The 19,407-nt window shown below is 50.5% G+C and overlaps 1 protein-coding gene and 1 long non-coding RNA gene across 2 annotated transcripts in view; one reads left to right on the top strand and one right to left on the bottom strand.

The window, feature by feature from the left end:
* The window catches only part of SPSB1 (splA/ryanodine receptor domain and SOCS box containing 1), a 70,214-nt gene extending 63,766 nt beyond the window's left edge, over positions 1-6,448 (bottom strand). Inside the window, exon 1 of the mRNA XM_025285852.3 lies at positions 6,316-6,448. The gene's annotated coding sequence lies outside the window, so the exon portion shown is untranslated. The remainder of the gene's footprint in view (positions 1-6,315) is intronic.
* Positions 6,449-8,873: 2,425 nt separating this feature from the next.
* LOC112585084 lies at positions 8,874-17,857 on the top strand. Its single transcript, XR_003109439.2, has 3 exons — positions 8,874-9,097; positions 10,352-10,539; positions 17,559-17,857. It is a non-coding gene; the product is annotated as an uncharacterized LOC112585084 (long non-coding RNA).
* Positions 17,858-19,407: the final 1,550 nt, after the last annotated feature.

Here is a 19,407-nt window from a genome sequence, read left to right as displayed (position 1 = left end):
GGGGCCACGGCGCCAAAGCAGCAGGATGGTGAGTGGACACGAGCTAGAAGGTCCTGGAGAGCCTGGGCAGTTAGCACGGGGACCTCCAGGAGCTGCTGGAAAGACCTTCCAGTGCCAGGGGAGTGAGGGAGGGGAAACCAGGTGCGTGTTGCCCTGGGAACAAGAGGCTGGATGGGGCTGGAGGGGCCGCTTCTCCCACCCGAACAGCAGGTCTGGGAGCTCTCGGCCAAGTGAAGCCTGAGTCCTGGGGCCCCTCCCCCCGGCTGTGACCCTGGCTCCCAGGTCCCTGCATGACCCCATGAGCAGCCTCATCTACCTCTGACCAGCTGGAGGGCACAGCAAGCTGTGAGGCTGGGCCAGTCACATTGGGGAGGGGCAGGAGCCCCAAAGCCCATCATCAGAGCCCCCTTCCTCTGCATTCCCACAGGGACCCCTAAGGCCCACGATGAGGGCTCCTTCCCGGGAGCCTATAACTCTCAGGGAGAGCAATGAAAAAGCAGAGACCAAGCGTCTAGCCTCGGATGAATGGATAAGCAAGATGTGGTCCATGCATACAATGGAATGTTATTCAGCCCTAAAAGGAAGGAGATTCTGACATGTGCTACAGCACAGATGAACCCTGAAGACATGCTAGGAAAAGTAAGCCGGTCACAGCAGGACAAGCACATGTGATTCCAGTTATCTGATGGGCCTGGAGTGGTCTAATTCACAGAGACAGAATGTAAAATGGTGCTTGCCAGGGGCTGGATAGGGGAGGTGGGGAGCTAGTGCTTAATGGGGATAGAGCTTCAGATTCATAAGATGAAAAGAGTTCTGGAGATGGAGGGGGTGATGGTGGTAGAACAAAGTGAAGTACTTAATACCACCGAACTGTACGCTTATAAATGGTTAAGATGTGGACTCCTGGTGATACAGTGGATGGGAGTTCACCTGCCAATGAAGGGGATACGAGTTCGATCCCTGGTCCGGGAGGATTCCACATGCCACAGAGCAGCTATGCCCGTGTGCCACAACTACTGGGCCCAGGTGCTACAACTACTGAAGCCTGTGCACCTGGAGCCTGTGCTCTACCAGAGAAGCCAGGGCACTGAGACGCCCCGTGCACCACAAGCAGCCCCGCTCGCCACAAGAGAAGGCCCTCGGGCAGCAACAAAGACCCCGTGCAGCCAAAAATCAAATAAATAACTTTTAAAGGTGGTTAAGACATAATTTTGATGTTATGTACATTTTACCATGATTAAGATAAGAGAGAGAAAAATCAAACCCTTAAGCCAAGAGAAGTCTTTCCAGATGGCCTTTGGGCACCCAGGTGCCAACTGTGGAGACCCCAGCACACACCCTCTTTGTCGGGTGGACTCTCCCAGGACATACAGGCCAGGCGGGAACACTAGGCTGAGGGTGCTAGTGCCAGGGTCTCTTCCCCAGTTCTAGCTGAAATGTTGGGAATGAGGGTTCCATGCCCCAGGCATGCCTCACCTCATGCCAAACGCTCTCTTGTGCGATGGCACTAACCCTCTTTAAAAGAAGGTTCCAAAGTTTCTGTCTCCAGCCCAGACCTCTCTCTTGAGCCCTAGGCCTACCTGCCATCTGGACATATCTGCAGAGACCATCTCCACCTGGGATAGGTTCAAGGCACACCCATGTCTCCTTAGCCCCCAGCCCTCCCTAAAGGGTCACCAGCCACTCTGACCTCTCAACAGACACCTGCAACTCTTCCCACTTCTTCATGCCCTACGCCCAACAAGTCACCAAACCTGCCAATTTCACCCTGAAAATGTGGTCACTGCCATCTGCCCGGCAGGAAACAGATGTGACGGAACCCAAGGCAACATTTTGAACAACCAGAGGCCCCGAGGGCAGAGCCGGCAGCTGTGTGTGACCACAAGCAGCTTGTCCAGCGAGGGCTGTTCACAGCTGGGGCACCTGTCAAGACCATGTCACCAGGTTGATCCTAGATTTCTACTCAGTGTGGCATTGACATCCCACACGTCCACAGCCTTGGGACCGCATGACCCACCACCTCCTTCACTCCTCCAGAGGTACCCCGAGGGTGGCTGAGGCTTCCATGCCCACCATCATCCACAGGGGGAATTCAAGATGGTTAAGCTCAGGCTTAGGTCTGGCACAGCACTTGTGGATCAACCACTTCCACATTCCTGCTGTCCAGCCCTGCCTGAAAGCCCAGGCCTGCCTTGCCCAGGCCCAGCCTTGGTGGGGGGGCGCAGCCAGGGTTGTGCCTTGGCAGCTCCTCCAACGGAGGCCCAGGGAGCCTGTGTGCTATGTCACCCAACCAGCAGACACACTTCTTCATTATTTTGGGCAAGGAATAGAACTTTTAAAACACAAAACAGCAGGAAGTTTCCCAAATGTTTTTTGGGTTGCAGCAGGTGGTGCGTGGCAACAGGACAGATCCCTCTCTAGAGCCACCCTCCCCTTGGCCCAGCCAGGAAGGACCCTCAGCTCCAAGTCTGGAAAAGTACCTTTACCCCAGCTCACCCTCCAAAGTCCACATCTTGGATATTTACGTGCATGAAGTCACTTCAGTCGTGTCTGACTCTGTGACTCCGTGGACCGTTGCCTGCCACGCTCCTCTGTCCATGGGATTGTCCAGGCAAGAATACTGGAGTGGATTGCCATGCCCTCCTCCAGGGGATCTTCCCGACCCAGAGACTGAACTCATGTCTCTTCTGTCTTCTGCATTGGCAGGTGGATTCTTTACCACTAGCGCCACCTGGGAAGCCCCTTGGACACTTAATGCTTCCTCTAACAGCTTCTTAGGAAGAACTTACAGGTAACCTGACATTACATCTAAGATTTGTTTCCCAACAAGCCAGGAAAGGGCTTCCCAGGTAGCACAGTGGTAAAGAATTTGCTGCCAATGCAGAAGATGCAAGAGATACCGGTTCAAACCCTTGGTCAGGAAGATCCCCTGAAGGAGGAAAGGGCAACCTGCTCCAGTATTCTTGCCTGAAGAATCCCATGGACAGAGGAGCCTGCTGGGTTACAGTCCATGGGGTCCCAAAGAGTCAGACACGACTAAGCATCCGAGCCATACACAAGCCAGGAACAGTATGTGTGTGTGATGTGTGTTTATGTGTGGGTGGGGGCGGGCGTGCATATGTGCATATACATTCATGTGTGTGCATGCTGACACTTGAAGCTGGTGAGGGAACCTTATATTTCTCTCAATTTTGGTATATGTTTGAAATTTTCCATAATCATAACAATTTTTTACTTAAAAATTAACACATGCTTCCTTAAGGAAAGGCTAAGGTGATGGAGGTGGGAGGCTGTACTGATTAAGGGCTTAGGTGCCAAAATCCCTAACCTTGGCCAAGCCATGTGGACAGCGGAAGAACCCACTTGCTGCCCTGGGTTCTTAGGAAAAAGACAAGGGTTAATGTGTCAAGGACTCAGATCAGAGCCTAGTAGCAGATAACATTATTTCTCTTTAATATTCTTATTCTTACCATCATCAGTGTCAGACAAGATCTCACCCATAAAGCACTTAGCAGCACAGTGTCTGGCACCTACTGGAGCAGAATTTTTACTCTTAAAAGGGGGGTGGGGGGAGGCTATCAGATAACCGAGATATAGGAGAGCACTCGGCTGAAAGTCCAAAATAAAGGTCCTTTTAAGCCTGAATTTCATTAGTCAGGCCTGTGGAGGAAGGATGAGATTATGCATCCCTAGGTGGATCGAGGCACACCCTGTGCTTCTGTCCTGATTAAGAAGCTCATTCTCAAACTTTTCAGGAACAAAGATAAATCGATCATGAACAACAGCCAGAATCTAGCTCTTGGGAGGAATTGTTGCAAAATTCCCAGACGAAGCTCGTGAACACAGCTCGAAAACTGTATGAATCAGAGGTTTTACTAAATGTGAAAATACAAGGCAGGCAAGTCTCTGCTCACCCAGGAGGACAGGGAAGGTGGGAGAAGGTACGGCCCTGAGGGAACATGCAGCCATCATTCTCAGCTCAGCAGCAGGCAGTGTGGGCCTCCACCAGCTGGACACCTACCCTCCTCCCCTGCTTCAAAGGAAGATGACTGCCCAGGCCATGTCAGAGTTTTACTAGGAAACCCAAGGGAGCCCACTGAAGGGTGGTTTCAGACTTGCTAGAGCAGCCCAATGAAAGTAGCCTCTCCCAGCTCCAAAGTGACATCACTGGGGACCCCGGGCAGAACCACTCCTCCCTAATAAGCCCCAGAATCCACTGATTCTCCCTAAAGCCCCAACCTCTCTGACGCCAGGCCTGCCCTGCTCGTGACTGTCAGAGCCACTGCGGTCAATGTGCCTCTGTTTTTATTCTCTCTGCTTCCCTAGTGGGAGCCAGACTGGGAAAGGAAAGGAAGTTTGTAGAGTTATTATTGCATTAGGCCATGCCACCCCATCTCTCTCTCTCTCTCTCCATCTACTGGGTAAAGCTTGCTCTGCAGAAGACAAAGCAGTAAGAGAACAAGAAAACTGAAATGATCCGATCCAGCCCATCACTTGACATCTGGGGAGATACGAAGTGCCTGGCCCATGATCTCAGCACTAGCGACAGTAACCAATGACAGTAACCAACCAGGAACAGTTAGGGCTCCCGAGATTTGGTCCACAAGCTCTGGCTGTGCAGTCTGGGTAAGCCAGCCACCCTCTCTGGGCTTCTGCAGGAAAGGAAGGGTCGGCCCAGATGAATGCCCCATAAGTATTAATAAGACACGGCTTCCCCAGCTCTGTGATTCCAGTGGGGGAGCCACTGGGAAGGGGGTGGTGTCAGGAATGGGTTCATCAGAAAAGGGAGGGACAGCCCCGTCCCCTAGCTTGCTTTCTGTCCTCACACCCAAACCAGGATTCCAGGTTTGCCCCCCCTAAATGTTCTACCCAAGAGAGAATTCTTTCAAGGACACCAGGCTTTAGTCACCAGAGATGCTTTTTTACCATCAACACCTGTTAAAACTCAACTCATGACCAGTTTCTGATGCTACTGGCTGGAGCATTTAATTAAATATTACTCACTCAGGAAGCGGCCCCTGCCAACTCACCCCCGAACTGTTCAGTTCATTTTCAGAGAAAAAGAGAGAGGGAGGGAGGAGCCTGCACCCTCCTCAGCTGGTACCAGGCACCCTGCCCTCCTGCCCTGTACCCTGGTTCAGGACAGCCCTGTTTTGAGAACCAAGCTGGGAAAGGCAAGTTAAGCGGATCCAGAAGCCAGCGATCCCCACTGCCAGGTTACCATGGATGGCACACACACACACACACACATACACACACTCAAGCTACACAGACACACACGCACTCAGAGATGCACACACATTCACAGAGACACACTCACCACACACACACACTCTGAGGTGCACACTAACTCGCACAAAGACACACACTCTGAGACACACAGGCACACACACACAAACACATCACACATACACATTCATACACTTATTCACGCACACACGCAGACGGGCTCACAAAGACACATACTCAGCACACACCATACTCACACACACAATTCGCCGTCCCTCCCCGGCATACTAAGCCATCGCCCCGCGGGGCCGTTAGCATTGCCGGGAGCCTCTGCCTTGAACTTGAACAGGACAGCTACCACCGACTGACTCGGGCTGCTCTGGATTTTCTGTTTTAATCGATTTCCCGACACAACTCTCGGCTCTCCCCTGGTTGCCCGAGCAGCCGCGGCGGCTCCGGGGCGGCGGGGAGGGCGGCGCCGCCCGGGGTGTCGCCCGGCGGGCTCCCTGGGGGAGGCGCCGCCGGCGGAGCTGGGGACCCCCGAGGGTGCTAGTTGGGCCGCGATGCGGATCCCGGCCCCTGCCGGCGGGAAAAGCGAAAGTAACTCCGTGGAGTGGGGTCGCGCTGCCCCTGAGCGGAAGGGGCAGGTCGGCGCCCCCGCCTCCGCCATAGGGATGGTCCTGAGGCCCCCCCGGCGTCTGGGCGACTAGAAGTCGCCGGGGGCCGCCGTGCGTCCCGGGCTTCTTTTTAGGTCTGCAGCCACCAAGGCTCAAATCCCGGGTCCGACGGTCTCCGGGGCCGCCTGGACTCCCGCCCCGTCTCGTCCCCGCAGGTGGGGCCCGGGGCCGTGCGACCTGCCCGCGCCTGCACGGGCAGCAGCCGCAGCAGCAATGGGCGGCGCCCCGGGCCCCTCTCCTGGGACCCGTGCCGAGAGAAGGGTTCCCCATGCACCCGTACCAGGTCTCCAGGCGGGACGCCACCCCAGCCCCGTGCCCGGGTGCCCACTCGATCCCCAGGTGCTGCGATTCCAGCGCGCGCCGGGCCGGGACCCCCACCCACCCAGTCCCCGCGCCCGGCCCTGCCTACCGCTCCGGGGAGGCTGCCGCCGCCGCCCGCTCTACAGGGCCGAGGAGGCTTCTCGCCGCAGGGAGCGAAGTCGCCTCCTCCCCGCGGCCCCGGCGCCAGCGCTGGAGCCTGGTGCCTGCTGCGAGCGCGCTACTTCTGTGCAAAGAAGAAAATGCAACCGAAGGCTTTAAAGTGAAAAAGGAACGCGCTAGGGGCGGGACCAGCCCGCCCCCGTCCCGCCCCGCCCCTCTTCTCTTGCCTCGCCCCTCCCCCGGCTGGGGCTCAGGCGGCAGCGCTGGGGGCGCCGTGCGCGGCTGGGGCGCGGGGCGGGTGGTATGTCACGTGCCCGGAGGTCATTGCACCGCCTCTGCCGCCGCCCCCCTCCTCTGCCTGCGCCATCGCCCCACCCGGAGGCCATCGGGGCGCTCCGGGCGGCGCCGAGGCTGTGGTCCCTCCGGAGGCGTCTTTGGGAAACGCTGGGCAGCCTCCGCTGGGTAAGAGGCCTTGGTTGCAACACCCGGAGGGCTGCAGCGGTGCTGGGTCAGCGTAGGGGCGGGGTGGGGGTGGGGTGGGGGTGCTTACTAATAATAATTTTTTTTGTCTCTTGGGAGGGTCAGGGTTATTTCAATAACCCTGGCAGCAAGGATTTGCTTGTTTAGTCGCTCAGCCCTGTCCGGCTCTTTGTAACCCCCTGGGCTATAGCCCACCAGGCTCCTGTGTCCATGGGATTTTCCAGGCAAGAATACTGGAGTGGGTCGTCATTTCCTTCTCCTGGAGATCTTCCCACCCAGGGATCGAACCCACTTCTGTTGCATTGCATGTGGATTCTTTTCTGCTGAGCCACCTAGGAAACCCTCATCTCAAATTATCAGAAACTAAAATTTCTGTACTTCTAGGGCACAGGAGAGCAGTTTATTGGCCAGCAGATAATCCAAGGACTGCCAGTCCTGCTGGAGCCCACCCCCGACTGAGGCATTTCCATCTAGGTGGGCCCAGGGAGGGTGTCTTGGGATTCCCAGACCCTGAGGGGCCAGTACCAGGGCATCACCAGCTTCTTGATGGCCTTAAGCATACACCTGGTGGTTCCCCATGAATGTTTGTTAAATGAATGAAAGAGTGCCAGGCGGGTACCCACCACCCCCACCCCACCAAGACTTGTCCGTATACAAGTGTCAGTTGGCTCCAAGCCACCAAAGGAGTTTTCCTCCACTCCCCTCAACAGAGCAGTCACTTGCACTCTAAAACTGGGAAGATTTTAAAGAAAGAACTTTTTAAAGACCAAATCTCTTTACATTCCTCCACCCCCAGTAGTGTGTAGTGTTCACCGAAGGGCACGGAAGATTCACACTGGAGAAGCTGTTAAGAAGAATGTGGTTCCGTAGTAATTTCATCTTTACCATAACTGTAAGGGCAGAACTGTTACACTGACTGTAGAGATCAGGCAGTGAGCCCTGTAGGGGTTCCTGGGCACAGGGAGCCTTTCCGTTCAGCCTCCAGCACCTCCTGGGAGTTCTAAAGGGCTGTTTCAAGCAGTTGCATATCCAGGAAGAGGGGCGATGCAGAGTCAAGGGAGGAACAACCAAGAAACAGCCTTGGGGTAGAGTCCTCATTCTGCCTCAAGGGACACACGTAACAGTATCTTAAAGCCCTTGATGGGGCACGAGTGGTGAAGAATCTGCCTGCCAACGCAAGAGACACAACAGACTCAGGTTCCATCCCTGGGTGGGGAAGATCCTCTGGAGTAGGAACTGGCAACTCACTCCAGTATTTTGCCTTGAAACTTCCATGAACAGAGGAGCCTGGTGGACTGCAGTCCATGGGGTCACACAGAGGCGGACACGACCGAGTACACTGAGTACATAGAATTGAAACCCAACAAATGGAAGATGTCAGCATTCTCCATGCCTTGGGAGGACCACCTGAGGCCAGACTGAAGAAACCAAAGTTCATCAAAAAGAGTACCTGGTGGACTTTCCTGGCAGTCCAGTGGTTAAGACTCCTCTGTTTCACTGTAGGGGACTTGGGTTCAATCCTTGGTCGGGAAACTAAGATCCCACATGCCTGACTGTGTGGCCAAAATTTTAAAAATAAAGATCACCTGAGAGCAGATCAAAGGACTGCAGGCCCTGCACACAGCCTAGTCTTACCAGCAACCCCACCCTTGTACTATTGTTATAAAACTCCTCATCAAATCCTCCAGTGTTGAGACACACAGTTTTCAAAGACAGGAGCCCACAGAGGCCTCCTTTGCCTGGCAAAGCAATAAGGGTATTCTTTTCTATGTCACCCAAAACTCTGTTTCAGAGGTTCAGTTCGGCACCACTGCCCAGAGGCCAAGATTCCAGCATCAGCAGGAGTAACTGGTGAAAGGCCTCGTCATAACAGAGCTTGGAGTTCAACTTTGTTGTTCTTCTTCAATCATTATGTCGTGTCCGACTCTGCAACCCCATGGACTGCAGCACACCAGGCTTCCCTGTTCTTCACCATCTCCCGGAGTTTGCTCAAACTCATGTCCATTGAGTCAGTGCCATCCAACCATCTCATCCTCTGTTGCCCCCCTCTCCTTCTGCCTTCAATCTTTCCCAGCATCAGAGTCTTTTCCAATGAGTGGGTTCTTCGCATCAGGTGGGCAAAGTATTAGAGCTTCAGCTTCAGCATCAGCCCTTCCAGTGAATATCCAGGGTTGATTTCCTTTAGGAAATTTAGACTGAGGCAGACCAAGGTATAATTCAAGTGGCAGTCCATCCATCTGGGACCTGAGACCCCACCTTTGATACGAGGACCCTGAAACACACTGTTCCAGGTAAGACAGCCTCAGCACTCCCACATATCAGCTCTGATCCAGTGGGTAATGAGATCTCACTGACCTAAATATCCCAGAGGAATCCCTGGGGAGTGAGCCTTCCTCTCCTCCAGAACGTGGGCAGGTAGGTCAACCGATGCTGGGAAGCTGGTCATCCCGCAGTGACCGGGAACAGTGTTGAGCAATAGTGGAGTCCAGATTGTATGAAAGGGGTGTATACTCGTCCTATCAGCACGAACAGTATTGTTTTGTTAAAAAGATACATGTTGTTGTTCAGTCCCTAAGTCGTGTCCAACTCTTTGTGAGCCCCCTGGACTGCACCACGCCAGGCTTCCCTGTCCTCCACTATCTCCCAGAACCTGCTCAAATTCATGTCCATTGAGTCGGTGATGCCATCTAACCATCTCATCTTCTCCCGCCCCCGTCTGTCTTGGCCTTCAGTCTTTCCCAGTATCAGGGTTGTTACATATTGTGACATCAGCAGATAACCATCCAGGAATTTGAAGACTGACTCAAGTCTTAAACCACTTATCTGTCATTCCATGGGGGTGAGTAGGGAGGGGGCATGATTCTGGGCTTCTGGTGGTGTCATCTCCCCCCTCAACTGCACCTCGACCTCCACTTACATTTCATCACTTGCATAAGCACAGCTTGCTCCCTTCTCTGTTTTGGGAAAATTATGGGGAGAAATTGTTAGATAACAAATTAGCTGTTGGCTGCTTTTTCTTTTTTTTTTTCTCTTGTGGCCACACCACACAGCATGCCAGATCTTAGTTCCCTGACCAGGGATCGAACTCATGCCCCTTGCAGTGGAAGCTTGGAGTCTTAACCACTGGACCACCAAAGAAGTCTCTCAGCTGCTGTCTGTGATGATAAAAGGTCTGTCCAGAACTATCTCAGACACACTGCAAGCCTTTAGAGCAGACTTCTGCTGCCTTCACAAGCTCCCACCTCCTCGGGGCTCCCATTGTCTCTGAGTCCCTTTTGGTGTTTGAAGGGAATGGACGAGAGATTTGGTATTAGACAAGTAATGCAGACCCCAGCTGCCATTCACCAACTGTGTAGTCTTGATTGTTGTTGTTCAGTAGCTAAGTCACGTCCGACTCTTTGCAACCCCATGGACTGCAACTCACCAGGCTTCTCTGTCCTTCACTATCTCCCAGAACTTGCTCAAACTCATGTCCATTGAGTTGGTGATGCTATCTACCATCTCATCCTCTGATACCCTCTCCTCCTGCTCTCAATCTTTCCCAGCATCACGGTCTTTTCCAGTGAGTCGACTCTTCCCATCAGGTGACCAAAGTATTGGAGCTTCAACTTCAGCATCAGTCCTTCCAATGAATACTCAGGGTGGATTTCCTTTAGGATTGACTGGTTTGATCTCCTTGTAGTCTCAAGAATCTTCCAGCAGGCACTGTCATTCACCAGCTGTGTAACCTTGGGTGAGTTACCTTATCTTTCTAGGACCCAGTTTCCTCCTCTGTTGAATCGCTTACATGTTTCCCAGAATTTGGTGGTGGGAGAAGGGTAGCAGTCATGCCACAAATATTAATTGAGCACAACATGTGCAAGGTATTGTGTTAAAATGAAATGCAGAAAGTTTTGAGGAATGTCAAGATAATAGACACATTTTAGATATTATTACTTTATTATTGGAGTATGATTGTTTTTCAGTGTTGTGTTACTTGATGCTGTACAACAAAGTGAGTCAGAGATACTATTATTGACAATTAAAAAAAAAAAGTTTTCTAGAAAAGCATGGGATCCATAACACAAAAGTGTGACAAGATCCACCAGAACAAAAAGAACTGAAACATATTTTTCAAATTTAGACCCATTCTGCATCCTTAATACGAGATGTCATGAAGTGAAACTGAAGTAGAGTAGACCTTACCTTTCAGAACTTTGATCTTACAGCATTCATGAGTTAGTGCGTGCGTGCTCAGTCAGTCGTGTCCAGCTCTCTGTGACCCCATGAAATGTAGCCTGCCCTGCTCTGCTCATAGGATTTCCTGGGTAAGAATACAGGAGTGGGTTGCCATTTCCTACTCTAGGGGATCTTCCTGATCAGAAATCGAACCCAAGTCTCCCATGTCTCCTGCATTGGCAAGTGGATTCTTTACCACTGTGCCACCTGAGACTTGGTAGACATTCTCTTCTTTAACTCTTCTGGGGTTCACTCCGGATCACATAATTAGCAGACAGTGACACCTGCTGGTAGAGTGTGATATTGCAGTGTAGCTCTATCAGACACTGCTGGTCATCAGAACAAAGGGGTGATGTTGAGCAAAGTTTCCGCAGGTTAATTTTTTTTTTTTTTTAATTTTTTTAGCTGCATCATGTGGCATGTGGGATATTAGTTCTCTGACCAGAAATCGAACCTGTGACCTCTGCATTGGAAGCATGGAGTCTTAACCACTGGACCACCAGGGAAGTCCTCAGCTACTTTAAATGAGATATTGGGTAGCAACCAGGCTTCAGGAGAGTTCCTATGACCTTGAGAAGAAATGAATAGATGACCTTGGATTTGTCACAATAATTATTGAAAAGTTCTTCAAAAACACTTTTAGTGCCAAGAAGTGAGCTGGCTGAGATCTTGATGCCTATCTTGACTCTCCACTGGACATTTTCAATAGTCTTTCAGTGTATTTTTCCCCCATGGGAACATCTTCACTATTATAGTCAAATGCCAGTACAAGTGAAGCACCTCTCCAAGTATTTATTCTTTTACTAAATATTGAAGAACCGAATGAATAAGTATTGAACAGCACTATTCTGCAGGCTGGAGAGAGAGCAGTGAACAAAATGGACCAGGCTCCTTACCTCAGAGAATTTCCATGGGAGGGGGCGAGACAGAAAATAAACAGTAAATGAGATCATGTCAGAGAGTAACTGATAAGAAAGAGTCGTTTTATATAAATTTGCTCTGTGGACTATTTTTCTTTAGGAACAAACGTGTATTCAAGTGGACTCAGTTCGACCGTTAAGACTACATATGGGACTTCCCTGGTGGTCCTGTGGCTAAGACTCCATGCTTGCAGTTCAGGGGGCGCAGGTTTGATCCCTGGTCAGGGAACTAGATCCCAGATGATGCAACTAAGAGTTCGCATGCCGCAGTTAGGAGCTCACGTGCTCTGACTAAGGCTTGGTACAACCAGCCAAACAAATATATACATTTCTAAATCTCTATGAAAAGGTTCTAGAAAGGTCACCCGTCGTCCCAAATGACAGAGCAGAGACCTCTGATAGTCAGGGACTCATATTTCCTTCCTGTTCCCCCACAGCAGTTTGCCACGTTTGGTCGACCCCTTGAAAATGAGTCCAGACTCAGCTTTGACCTCTGTATTCCATGCTCATCTCTGGATACCCATTCTTCCAGCTAGAGGCTCTACTACCACACTCATTAAGCAAGCATTTTAGTGGGAGTGAGCTCCCATTCTGTGCTGCGAGCTTTTAAGGTTTAGCATTGATCCCACAAGAGACCAGTTTGGAGAAAGAGATGAATCAGCTCCCATTCTGCCTCACTGCTGGCAAAATGCCTCCAAGACCTTACAGCATCAGTCCTTTCACTTTTCTGCACAAAGCCTGGCACTTTCTGGCTGGGAATTGGTGATGCCGGTTCTGTATGCTCACTGGCAATGTCCTGAATATGTCTCTCCAGGAGAGAGCAGGTTGGAAGAAGAAAGAATTAAGGTATCCAGGGGCTTCCTTGGTGGCTCAGTGGTGAAGAATCTCCCTCACAGTGCAGGAGGCACAGGTTTAATCCCTGGTCTGGGAGGATGCCCATGTGCCATGGAGTGCCTTAAACTAGGCACCACATGCACCACGACCATTGAACCTGTGCTCCAGAGCCCACGAACTGAAACTACTGAAGCCTGCATGCCCGAGAGCCTGTGCTCTACAAGAGAGTAGACCCCGATTGCTGCAACTGGAGAAAAAGCCTGGGCAGCAACCAAGACCCAGCACAACCAAAAGTAAACAAATAAACTTTAAAAGAGAGAAAGAATTAAGGTATCCAAACCTATAGTATGATTGTGGAGGAGGATTCTGTGAGTAGAGAAGGCTGCCCAGCTGAAGTTCCAGGCTGAGCAGGGAAGCTTCGGTCAGCCTCCTGCCTGACCCTAGGAACAGGTTCTGAGAGGTAACTTCCAGACGTGGGAACACGCCGTCTGTCATTGAGAGCAGAAGGGAGAAAGCAGGGCACTGCTGGGTGTGGCCGGCAGGGCAGCACGCTCTCTCGGGCAGGGCACCCAGGCTGACCGCTGGCTGGCTGTGGGCTGTGGGGCATCTACAGGGTTGGTATAATGAAAGGAGAAATCACTAGAGCAATTAGGGAAGTGAGGAGAGAGTCCACCCCAGGATTTCCCTCTGCAGCATGATGAAATTAGATGGGCATCTCTATGCTCTTCCATGGGATCTTAATGTTGACCTTTGCATTAAATCTCCCAGACACTTTCCTGAAGGCCAGCACTGGGCCTGTCAAACTTGCAAAGCATGCAGGACCCTCCTGGAATTCTGCATCTGTTTATGCCCATATGCTTGATCTTGCTCAAGCAAATGCTGATTGAAAACTGCTGGAGAGAAATATTTATTGTCCTCTACCCCAGCCACTGGAGATGGTCCTTCCCCACCCCTGTGACCTGGAACTCAGACTTGTTTAGGCCAATGGGATGTGAGCAGTGTGTGATGCAAACAGACTGAAATGAGCCTGCACCACTGGGCTCTACTTCTTGGCACCTCTGTGACCATCAGGAGAAGAGCTTCTCAAGAGTCTCTACTACCCCTTCTTCCTTGGGATGAACGCATAGAACAGAGCTCTGAGCCACATCAGGGAGCCCTAGATTCCAAAGCAAAGTCACCCAGTCAAGCCTGGTGGGAGCAACTGGCCCCCAGCCATCCTGCAGAAATGTGAGTGAGAACAAATGATTTGTGACTGGAAGCTACTGTGTTTTAGGGTGGTTTGTTATGCAGCAACAGCCGACTGATGCAAGAGCCTACAGTGCGCTGAGCTCAAAGTAAAGTAAGAGTGAAAATAACTCCTGTGACATGTCTACAGAGGAAGGGGTACATGGGAGAGCGTGCAATGGGAAGACAGAATCGGGTCGGATAGGATGAGAGCTGGGAGCTGGAGAAGAGGCAGAGGATGACTAGCAGGCAAGGAAGGAAAATCCAGGCAGAGAGGCCCTGGGACAATGCTTCACACACAGGTGGGAGCTTGACACTTGGAGGAGCTGCAGCAGGGAGTTGGAGGAGCCAGGAGAGATGGGGGAGGGGGCATTCATGTGGGCTGAAGGGACAGGCAGAAGGCATACTGCCTAGAGCCTTGTGAGCACGTTAATTATTCCGATACACGTTTTGCATATATCACTTCCACTGCTGAGTGGTAATCAGATTGGAGGAAAACAATCAAGCAAGGTAAAATAATCATAGTTGAGCCATTAAACAAAGCCAGGGACCTTTAGTTGCTTCTCAAGGACTACAGATAATATGCTTAGCCATGTCCTTTGACATTGAAAAAGCAAAAGAGTTCCAGAAAAACATCTGCTTTATTGACTATGCCAAAGCCTTTGACTGTGTGGATCACAACAAACTGTGGGAAATTCTTAAGGAGATGGGAATACCAGACCACCTGACCTGCCTCCTGAGAAATCATATGGAGGCCAAGAAGCAACTGTTAGAAGTGGAGGTGAAACAATAGACCAGTTCCAAATCAGGAAAGGAGTACATCAAGGCTGTATATTGTCACCCTGCTTATTTAACTTATATGCAGAGTACATCATGAGAAATGCTGGACTGGATAAAGCACAAGCTGGAATCAAGACTGCCGAGAGAAATATCAGTAACCTCAGATATGCAGATGACACCACCCTTAAGGCAGAAAGTGGAAAAAGAACTGAAGAGCCTCTTGATGAAAGTGAAATAGGAGTGGAAAAGTTGGCTTAAAACTCAACATTCAGAAAACTAAGATTATGGCATCTGGTCCCATCACTTCATGGCAAATAGATGGGGAAACAGTGGAAACAGTGACAGACTTTATTTTGGGGGGCTCCAAAATCGCTGCAGATGGTGTCTGCAGCCATGAAATTAAAAGACACTTGCTCCTTGGAAGAAAAGTTATGACCAACCTAGACAGCATATTAAAAAGTAGAGACATTACTTTGCCAACAGGGGTCCATCTAGTTGAAGCTATGGTTTTTCCAGTAGTCATGTATGGATGTGAGAGTTGGACTATAAAGAAAGCTGAGCACAGAAGAATTAATGCTTTTGAACTGTGGTGTTGGAGAAGACTCTTGAGAGTCCCTTGGACAGCAAGGAGATCCAACCAGTCCAACTTAAAGGAAATCAGTCCTGGATATTCATTGGAAGGACTGATGCTAAAGCTGAAACTCCAACACTTTGGCCACCTGATGCAAAGAACTGACTCATTTGAAAAGACCCTGATGTTGGGAAAGATTGAAGGCAGGAAGAGAAGGGGATGACAGAGGATGAGATGGTTGGATGGCATCACCAACTCAATGGACATGAGTTTGAGTAAACTCCAGGAGTTGGTGATGGACAGGGAGACCTGGTGTGCTGCAGTCCATGGGGTCGCAAAAAGTCAGACATGACTGAGCGGCTGAACTGAACTGAGCTGAACCTTTGAGCTATTTTGCAGATACTAAAACCCCCATCATGACCTTCCCTGATGGAAAGTGAAAGTGAAAGTCACTCAGTCATGTCCAACTCTTTGTGACCCCCATGGACTATAGCCCACCAGCCTCCTCTGTCCATGGAATTCTCCAGGCAAGAATACTGGAGTGGGAAGCCATTCCCTTCTCCAGGGGATCTTCCTAACACAGGGATCAAACCCAGGCTCCTGCACTGCAGGCAAATTCTTTACCATCTGAGACACCAGGGAAGCCCTCCTCGACGGCTCAGCAGGTTAAGAATCCACCTGCAATGCAGGAGACCCAGAAGACTCGGCTTCAGTCCCTGGGCTAGGAAGATCCCCTGGTGGAGGAAATGGCAACCCATTCCTGTATTCTTGCCTGAAAAATCCCATGGACAGAGGAGCCTGGTGGGCTACAGTCCTAAGGGTGGCAAAGAGTTGGACAGGACTGAGTAACTAAGCACACGCAAAACCCACAGCAGGTGCAAGGTAACTATATACTGCCCATAGGCATGCAGACCCCAGGCTGGTTGGAACCAGAAGGTAAATGATGCTGACTCCCACTTACCTCACCACTCACCAATCACAACCAATCAGAAGAATGTCCACAAACTGATCAGAACCCCCCTCCCCTCCCCTATCTTTTTCTGGGTCTTCATTGCTTTGCTCTAGCTTCTCTAGCTGTGGCAAGTGGGAGCTACTCTTCACCACAGTGCACAGGCTTCTCACTGCCATGGCTTCTCTCGTGGTGGAGCACAGGCTCTAGGGTGGGCAGCTTAGTTGCTCTGAGGCATGTGTAATCTTTCCAGACCAGGGACCAAACTCATGACCCCTTCATTGGCAGGCAGAGTCTCATCCACTGTGCCACCAAGGAAGTCTCACTCCAACTCTTTGTGACCCCATGGACTATAGCCCACCAGGCTCCTCTGTCCTGTCTTCTTAAAAAAACCTTTCCCTGAAAGCTTTTGGGGAGTTCAGGCCTTTTATGCACCAGCTGCCTAGACTCCTTGCTTGGTGCCTGCAGTAAACACTGAACTGCCCTTCACCACAACCCAGGAGCAGTAGACTGGCTTTACTGTGAGTGGGTGCGTGAACTCAAGCTTGGTTTGCTAACAGTGGAAACACTGCTTCTTTCACCAGCTCCCGGGGCACTGGCGACCAAGCTTTTCCTCCAAAGACGAGAAACCAGAGGGATCTTTTGGGGAAAAACTAAACCGTCCAAGAGCAAAGACCTATAGATTCTCACAGTTGAGGGCCCTCAACAAACAAGTGCACTCCACCCATGGATAAGCACCACTCCCACCCTCCCATGCCCCTACTCAGGCTTCTCATCGCAGTGGTGGCTTCTCTTGCTGCGTTGTGGCATTCGGGCTCTAGAGCACGGGCCCAGTAGTTGTGGAGAAAGGGCTTAGTTGCCCCAAGGCATGTGGAATCTCCCTGGACTGGGGTCGAACCCATGTCCCCTGTATGGGGAGGCAGATTCCCAACCTCTGGACTGTCAGGTTAAGTCTCTCCATCCACTTTCTAAGCCTCACTTTCAAAGGTGAAGGGGAGCCAAGGATGGCAGATATTTGAGCAGAGCCTCCAAGCTGGTCAAGATAGGTGAGATTATGATGGTACCAGTTCCCCAGAGCTCAGAGTTTTGACTTATCATCCACACTCCAAATTCATCTCACTTATAGGGAAGCCCTGCCTCCTTCTCAGGGACCCAGACTAGCAGCATCTGCATCATCTGTGGCTATAGCAAAGAGAAGGTACGACCTTCCCTAACAACTCTCTACCTTTACTAATAATTTTGCTGTTGTTTTTCAGTGACCTGAAACTCACAGGAAAGTTGCAAGAACAATGTAAAGAATTTTTTTTTCTTGGACTTCCCTGGTGGTACAGTGGATAAGAATCTGCCTGCCAAGGAAGGGGACACGGGTTTAATCCCTGGTCCAGGAAGATTGCACATGTTGCAGGGCAACAGCAGCATGCGCTGTAATCCCATGCACCACGACTGAGCCCATGTGCTGCGACCGCTGAAGCCTGTGCCCCAGCCAGAGAAGCCACTGCAGTGAGAAGCCCATGCACCTCAACTGGAGAGGAGCCCCCACTTGCTGCAACTAGAGAAAGCCCTCAAAGAGAAAGCAGCAATGAAGACCCAGCCAAACAAAAATAATAAAATTAATAATAATTTAAAATTCTTGAATCACTTGAGAGTTCTGATGTGATCCCTCAACACCCCCCAAAACAAGGCTACTCCCGTACCTAAGCACAATACATCCCTTCAAATCAGGAGCCTCACTTTGGGATGTGAACATATCTAATCCTCAGACCCTACGAGTTCTGCCAGTCGTCCCAATAAAGGCCTTCAGAGCAGAAAGACCCATTCCACAATTACATGTCACCTTTAGTGCTTATCCTTTCCTACACGGCGAGCTGTTCCGGGCTCATTTTACGCTTGCCCTGCTACAGCCATGTTCCCAAGAAGCCCTGATTCCTCTTGCTGGAGAGGAAGATTTAGAAGCCAGGACCTGGGTGTTCCTTCTCACGGCCCTTGCCCATGGTGGACTCTCGCTCGGGGAGTAACCAGGCAGGGTTGGAGCTGAGGCCACAAGGCTCCAGAAGCGGGACTGGTGGATGCCTGTGTTAAGGGGAGTCACAGTTTTCTCGGGGATTTGAGGGAAGAATTAGTGATAGAAAATTAAAAGACAAAGCAATAATTAACCACAGGAAAAACAGAGCAAAACACACACCAGAAAAGAAATTTAATCATAGTATACTATGTGGCTCGGCTATAAATGATATTTAGATGTATGTGTATGTATGTGTGTTTAGTCACTCAGTCATGTCAGATTCTTTTGACTCCACAGACTGTAGCCCACCAGGCTGTTCATGGAATTCTCCAGGCAAGAACACTGGAGTGGGTTGCCATTTCCTTCTCCAGGAGATCTTCCCAATCCAGGGGTCGAACTCTGATCTCCTGCATTGCAGGCAGATTCTTTACCATTGGAGCCACCAGATAAGTCCTTATAATAAATACAATAAATGTTTATTTAATCAAAATGGTGGGGACTCCCCTGGTGATCCAATGGTTAAGAATCTACTAGCAGCGCGGAGGACTTGGCTTGGATCTCTGATCGGGGAACTAAAATCCCACATGACGCAGGACAACGAAGCCTGTGTGCCACAGCTCCCAAGCCTGTGTGCTTGTGCTGCAAGTAGAGAAGCCCAAATGCCACAACTGGAGAGAAGCTCCCAAGTGCCGCAAATAAAGCCCGAGTGCTGCCGTGAAGACCCAGCACAGCCAAAAATTAAAAAAAATAAAAACATAGTGATGTAACTATCTTATGAAGTTGGAAGGAGTGTGGATTTTTATCTCTCATGAAAGGATGTTAATAATAAATGATGTTGATGGCCAACACTTATTGAGAGATTATTTCATGCCAGGCCCAAAGTACATGTGTAAATTATTTACTCCTTACATGAGCCCCATGGGACAGGTATTACTATCCCACACTATAATAAGAAATCTGAGGCATGATGAGATAAATAACTTATTCATTCTTGTTCTACTAGTAAATGGCAGAGTCTAGATTTGAACCCAAGTAATCTGGCTCAAAAGTCAGCATCTTAGCTATTATTCGATATGGTTTCTTACATTTGGATGATGTCATAG

This window comes from Bubalus bubalis, chromosome 5, assembly GCF_019923935.1.
Source record: "Bubalus bubalis isolate 160015118507 breed Murrah chromosome 5, NDDB_SH_1, whole genome shotgun sequence".
Lineage (NCBI taxonomy): Eukaryota > Metazoa > Chordata > Mammalia > Artiodactyla > Bovidae > Bubalus > Bubalus bubalis.
This window is presented reverse-complemented; position numbering and strand designations above follow the sequence as displayed.